The sequence below is a fragment of the Halichoeres trimaculatus genome, unplaced genomic scaffold (assembly GCF_033239565.1).
Source record: "Halichoeres trimaculatus isolate MK-OKI-2021-1 unplaced genomic scaffold, fHalTri1.1 fHalTri1_scaffold_23, whole genome shotgun sequence".
In the NCBI taxonomy this organism is placed as follows: domain Eukaryota; kingdom Metazoa; phylum Chordata; class Actinopteri; order Labriformes; family Labridae; genus Halichoeres; species Halichoeres trimaculatus.
In genome coordinates this window covers 340,193-347,500 of record NW_027437201.1, presented here as the reverse complement: position 1 = coordinate 347,500, position 7,308 = coordinate 340,193, and the positions used below count along the sequence as shown (strand labels likewise).

Sequence of the window (7,308 nt, the reverse complement as noted above, 5' to 3'; positions counted from 1 at the left end):
ATTTATTGATCAGACCTCTGATCAGTGGGGATTTAACTGAGATTACAGGTGTTCATGTTGTGTCCACAGCATGCATGCTCCATCACTGTGGGAAGGGCTCCTGCACTCAGTGCTTACAGAGCTAATATCTGTTTAGGTTCACACCCACTGACTTGGAGTCAACAAGATGCTCAGCCCAATGAAGGTGTCAACAAGTCAACATTACATCATCTTTTCTCAGCACTTCTCGTTTCTGCATCTTTTCCTTTGTTTAGAGAATTAACTGAAATAAAACGAGTACTTACAACTTATTTACCTGCTGAGATTAGTCTCTTAACCATCGGCCTCATTGGTCTGACAAAGGTGTGTCCTCTAGGAGTGATGGGCAGCTCAGACCTCAGGTGAATCCAGCAGTCAGAGATGAAGGACTCCTATGACATCTGTCAATGTGTTGCCTTTGTTCACAGTCTGAGCTAAAAGGAGAGTTAAAGTTTAGGTAGAACATCTGAGAGCTGTACTTGTTCACAGATCAAAGAAAATGTCTTCCACGGGTGGGCTCACCAGACCAGATTATTGACCCCCTTTCACACAGACTGTTAAACTAACAGGTGATATGCTGTGCTGAAACCAGGGCCCATCTGATGCCGGCTTTCTCAGGTGTTACAGCTTCATGTTACAGAGATGAGACAGGACTCTCAGTGAGCACAGCCTCTGACCACACAGCTCAACGTATGCAGACTAATTTATTTTATAGTATTCAGCATGTCGCTCTCCCCTACAGTAGACATTGCAGCCTCCTGGTGTCACTAGTAGTCACTTTGTGTTTAATTAATGCTCTTTAAATTACAGACCACTCGCTACATCTGAACCCAGTGAGGACTTGGAGAAAAAGCAATACAGATACAGCAAAATGGAGAGGGTTAGCATTAGCCTGTTAGCTGGAGTTACAACAACCACACCACCACAAACCACTGAGGAAGAGAAATTGTGTGTGTATGTGTTGTGGTGGTGGTGGTGGTGGTGGTGGTGGTGGGGGGGGGGGGGGCTCATGAAGCTGAGAGGGGAGGAAGACAGAGATACACACACAGATACAAGCACTCAAAAAGATTCATACACATTGCAAACAACATCTTTGTCCACAGCCTGTAAAAAGAGAGACAGTCACACCTGTCAGCCCATAAAAACAGAGAGAGAGACAGTCTTTCATGTCCACCTATTGATGGAGAGAGAGGGAGAGGGAGAGAGAGAGAGAGAGAGAGAGAGAGAGAGACAGTCTCACCTGTAGAGAGCAAGCCTGTTAGTGGTAGCAGGTAGACCAGGTTTCTGTAGGGTTAAAATGTGATCTGTTGTCTTAGACTCTAAAAAAACTTTGAAAGCTTCTCCTCTGTAATTTTTATGCTTCAGGTACAGGTGTGTGACAATGTTTACTCTCCAAGTACAGGTGTGTGATGATAGGATGATGTCAGGTGAATAGGGATGATGATTATATGCACCATCATAGATTTTGTACAGACCAAATTTAACTCATTGCATGTTATTCTGCAGTTTAATGGATAAATGTGAAAAAGACTTTGAATTACTGTCAGCCATAAAGTGTTAAATAAGATTATTTTAGATGGATTAAGTTCTCAGTGAAATATAATTATCCTTCTTAATCTTTGTTCTCATAAACTTTCTTTTAAATGTCTTCACAGCCCCATCAAGTTTAAGTTTTATTTGGTTTTAACATTAGAAATGGACTGAACATGAATTAATGATACTTTATAATCTTTTTTTTTTTTTTTTACATATAGGGACATTTAGAATTCATTAAAGAATCTGATTTTATCATTAAATACAGTTTATTTCTGTTGATTGTAGTCTGACACTTCTCCTTAGAGGTGCAATATTCCGTATACAAACACCAAGGTGACCTTACCACAGGAGACAGTTTTAAAGTCTGACAGACAGGCCTGTTATATTTTCATTTCTCTTATTATCCCAAAAGCTGCTGACATTTCAGAGCTGGACCTTAGAAAAATAAAGATTTATTTCTCTTGTCTGATGTTAAAAGATAAAAAAAACACTAATATGTAGACACAATAAGACCATCAAATAGTGAAAAAAATCCCATACTGTTTTAAAATCACAACATTAGTAAGTGTTAATTTGTCCAGCTTTCTGATTGGCTTTCTAATTATTAAGTCACTGTTTTAAATATCTCGTGCAAAAAAAAAGCAAAATGATTAAAGGTTGATTTCTTACAACTCCATTAAATATTATATTCAAAAACTATACAGTGGAATGTAGGTAGCATCTTAGCTAGCAAGATAACTTAAGCCTGGAATACTAACTACAGATAAACTTCAGTCTGGGATTTCAGCAGACTGAATTTTTGAAGGCTTTAACGAAAATGACCAAACAAGTGGACCAAAGGACTTTTCTGGTCTGAATACAGCCTAAATTACAGTTTGGGGGTGCAGAAAACATAGTATTGTTTACTGGGGACATGTAAGAGCTTTTTTTCCTACCTATTGCACCTTTAATGATGAGTGAGGCCACATGATTAGCGTTAGCACTGAGTGTACAAGTGTGGTAACACAGACATGTTTCTGTGCATTGCATATTACGATAACTACTTCATGCTGACATCATATCTGCATTTCTTTGATTTCGTTTTATAACATCAGACTGAACAGATCTACCAGTGTAGAGTTTACAGGTATAAAATGGTCTGCTGTTTGCTCAGAGGGTTAAAATGAGTGTTTTAAAGTATACCAGCTGTCTGCTGTTTATGAGAGTTTCATCTGTAAAAACTGGGTCTGTGAGTCTAGAATGGATTTGCATGATTTTAAAATAAAACTTTATTTATTAACTTGTGAAGAGTGGATTCTTCTTTCAGTCATTAATGATTTCTTTTTGTCAAGTCAAATTTTAACTAGGGTGTTGTGCCTAGGGTCTGGGCCTGGCCTGGCCCCAGGAGCCACACCTGGGGGAGGATGCATGGTTGCAAGCTGTTCTTGTTTCTTCATGTAAACCTCTTGCATCCAGTGCAAAAAAAGACCAGCCATTACCTTGAAGGCCAGGGGCGCTCCTGTCATTAGGCAGATTAGGCGGATGCTAGGAGTGCCCACGAGCAGAAGGGCGCCAGGGAGTGTAGAATCCTTTTTTTTTTTTTTGAAAGGGCACATATGCTTGTTTCTCCTTTTCACTATGCCAGACTAAGATGCCTGTAAACATTTTTGCTCTCAGTACAAGTCATTTAGTTCCTTCATTGCCCCACAATAGCGTTCTCAATATCCTCATTTTAGGCCATTCTGAAGATCTCGTTGAAACGCTCCGTTTCCAGAATGACCTCCAGTAACCTTGCAACGTCGCAGCCCTTTGTGCTCTGATTGGTCAGTTCTATCAGAGGGGCAGAGGGGGTAGAGCCAGGGGGCGGTTTTTGCAGCATGGCAGTATTTACAAAATCGCCACATTGAATGGGGAAAGATCGAGCCAGTTTGCTAAAACTTCACCGTAAGGCATTGATAGCACCAATAAAATGGCAGAGTGTAGGATACGTCCTTCTGTATTGGACCCTGAGTCAGACCCGGACGGTTCTGCAGCTCAGGAGGAAGAAAATCCACCTCGACACAGATCATCTCAGGAGGCTTCAGTGTGGTGAGTCCAACCGGTACCGTAACATGTATAGTTTATACGTGGAAATATAGGCAGACTTCACCAATAAACTATTTCTATAACAGGGCTCCATCCTGCTCCTTCACTTTTCTCTGTCTGTTTTATTCATCATGCTGAAAGTGTCGCCTAAAGATCGCCTCTACCGTCAGTTTGTCACTATGTTAGCGCTCAGTCAAGTTAGCCAGAGCTAGTAGGGAGCTTTATTTATACTCGGCTCTTGGTGGGTGTATCCCTCGGTGGCGGCTGTGTGACTAACTGACATCACAGAGGAGGAGCTGCTTTATCAGATCACTCCAATAAAAAGAAAGGATCCTCGTGTCATCATGAAGGTTGAAATCTCGAAGCCAAATGTCAATTACCTATTTTCAGAGGCATCAAATCTCGTTGTAGGATATCAGAAAAAATACAATATCTCATGTTTTCAAAATTCAGGGGGTGAAAGGTCTTGTTTTCAACTTTATTATATTATATGTAAGTATTAAATCACTGATCAGCATGATATGTCCCCTTTAATTATTTTTATTTCACAATATCAATCAATCAATCACGTTTATTCATATAGCACATTTAAAAACAACCAAGGTTGACCAAAGTGCTGCACAGTCTTAGAACACAGTCAAATAAAAGCAAGTTTTAAAAAGTAAAATAAAATAAAATAAAAAAATAGAAATAAAAAAATGTGTTCAAAGAGAATAAAAAACAGTAAAAACAACAAAAGACAATAAATAGCAAAAGAGGACCCCATAATAAATAGAAAAAAAGGTAAAATCATGGATGTCTTGCTCAACTAGTATTAAAAGCCAGTGCAAAGAGGTGTGTTTTTAATAAGGACTTGAAGCTCTCAAGAGTCTGAGCTGTCCTGATATATAGAGGCAGACTGTTCCAGAGAGTCACACAGCAAAAGCTCTGTCCCCTCTTGTTTTAAGCCTCACTCTTGGAACCCCGAGAAGGACTTGGTGTGTCGACCTGAGTGCTCTGACTGGAGCATGCAGGTTTAGACAATCACTTAGGTATGGGGGTGCCAACCCATAAAGACTTTTAAAAACCAATGGCACGACTTTATATTGGATCCTATAACTGACAGGGAGCCAGTGAAGGGAGGCCAGAACAGGTGTTATGTGGTCACGTCGTCTTCCCCCGGTCAGCAGGCGTGCAGCCGCATTTTGAACCTGCTGGAGGCGCCAGAGGGATGACTGGTCAACACCAACATACAAAGAATTACAGTAGTCCAGCCTAGATGTTATGAGCATATGTATAACTCTTTCAAGATCAACAAACAACAGCAACAAAAACACAGCAATCTAACAACATCACATTGTCGTAAATTCGTTGAGCAATGGCTAAATAATTTACATTCGGGCTTGAATATCTGTCTTCTGCCTGCAACCTGCCTGCAATTTTGCCACGGTCCCCAATGCATGCACACAGAACACGACCTGGACACGACTCCTCCTCGCCCCCCTGCTCTCTCCTGTAGTCGTACCAGGCTTGCATTTGAGGTAAGTTGGGTTGGTAATTCTCTCTGTTGAACTCAACTAGTTACAGACAGGTAACTTGTAACACAACAACACACCCGCCGCCACGGCTTATGCATCGCGACGCAACCGCTAGTTCACCACACAGAGAGACCACACCAAGCACAGCCAACAAGGAAATGATAACATAATCTTTTTTCTTTCTTTTTTGAGCTGGACAGACTAATTATTTACATTAAGTTATATTATATATAGGCTATCTGTGGCTTGATGAGTTCTCTCTTAGTGTGATACTTGTGTGTGTGAGCGTGCTTGCGTGTGTGCGTGTGAGCGTGCTTGTGTGTGTGTGTGTGTGTGTGTGTGCGTGAGCCTGTCTGTGTTTCAGGTTGGCTGGGAGGGCGGGTGGGTGTTTTTGTGTTTGTTTTGTGCAGCTGTCTTATGACGATGTTATAGATCACTTTGCTGCTAGAAAGACAAGGCGAGTAAGACTCTAGAATTGAGTTGGGCACAAGTCTATTTGAGGCCATTAGACCACTCCAGATGAAGACAATGTTCTCTGTTAGACTTTACAGATATGTGCCAATTGTTTCCTTGACAATACTGCTGTTTTTTTTAGCCTTTTTGTTGTTGTTGGCTAGATGTTGTGGGCTAGATTGAGGTTGTTTTGGCCCTGTTTATTATTGCGCTAATTATTTGCACTATTCCAAGTTTACATATTTTACTACTTTGAATTAATTGTGTTTGTATTTATCTATGATGAGGAACTAGCAATTAATATTTGGAGTGTACCCAGTGTGCAGATTCTACTTTTTTCCCGTATTTTTCCATGACATATGTGGCTGCTGTATATGTAGCACCTGGGTCAAAATAATAAGTTTAACTACCAAGTGTTAATTTACTCAATGAGGTATGTTTATGTAAAACACGACATAGGTATGTTAACTGAGCTAAATCAGAAGACGTAGGAATTGCTCTTGGAGGGAGAAGACAAGAGACTGAGAGGTTTGCAATTAATGGTACCATGTATTGACAAAGTTTACATACAGTGAACAGTGCATATTATTTACAGTGCAAAGCAATGAATGGCCATTCTATTTAGACAAACCAAAAATACTTAATCTCAATTCAGGCGAAGGAAAAGGAAAAAAAAAAACACAAACAGATTGACTTAAGTCATCAAAGTCTCCCAAAATTCTCCCAAAACCCCACAGCCCTCCCACAGTCCAGAGAGAATGTAACTGGAACCCACGTCTGGGTTTTCGTTGAGTTGAGGGCAAGTAATGATGATGCTGGATAAAGTTTATGGGGGGGGGGGGGGGGGGGTGTTACAGGGGCCGTGAATGGGGAATGAGTTATTTTCTTTGGGCTACAAAAGAGCCCCCTACCAGTCTGGCAGGAGGAGGAGCAGCTCTCCACCGGTCAGTCTTTTATCCTTCGGGTTCGACAGGCTCCTTTCAGCTCGCCATCAGTGGAGACACAACTCTGGCCTAAAGAACAGCACCAGAGTTTCAAGATCCTTAATGTACATTAATTTATATCTATATCTATATCCAAGTGTGCACATAAATTCATAAATAACACCAGCGGCATGATAAATTCACATCTATGTATCCATATATATATATCTCTTACAATAAGAAACATAAATACATTTCATAGTCATACCCAAATAAACATGGCTACACAATCCATCATACATAAGGCATTGAATATATATAATAAATAATAATACATATAATTAATACATTAAATTCAATGTTAAAGTACACAAAGAAGACTTAATAAATTAGCTTTGGGGGCATAAATACATTGACAGCATAAATACACTTTTTTCATTAAGGCAGCTTTAAATATACAAATAACATCAATAATGATTAATGTTTTGATGCAAACAATTAATCAAAGGACATTCAGTCTATTAAGGCACTTCATATTGCACTTCATATATAGTCAGTTATTTTAGAGCAGCAGGCATAGTAATCACACACGTGGAGTTTAAGCGCGTCCCTTGAAAATGAATGGAGGCGGCTAAGCTAACACTACCACCAACAAACAATTCGACTTACCAGTCGTCCATAAACGCTACCGCGACTCGATTTCTTCAAAATAGGCCAAGGTAGAAGGCTCCTATAAGTCAGTAAATACAATGGGTTTAGTGTCATGTCTAAGTTAAATGATAATACGAAAGAAATGA

At 40.0% G+C, this 7,308-nt stretch overlaps 1 protein-coding gene across 22 annotated transcripts in view; it reads left to right on the top strand.

The window, feature by feature from the left end:
- Positions 1 to 2,841, top strand: part of ryr2a (ryanodine receptor 2a (cardiac)) — a 224,953-nt gene extending 222,112 nt beyond the window's left edge. For all 22 annotated transcript variants that reach the window (XM_074664020.1, XM_074664015.1, XM_074664009.1 and 19 more), the window contains one exon: positions 1 to 2,841. This exon is cut by the window's left edge and continues 568 nt beyond it. The gene's annotated coding sequence lies outside the window, so the exon portion shown is untranslated.
- Positions 2,842 to 7,308: the final 4,467 nt, after the last annotated feature.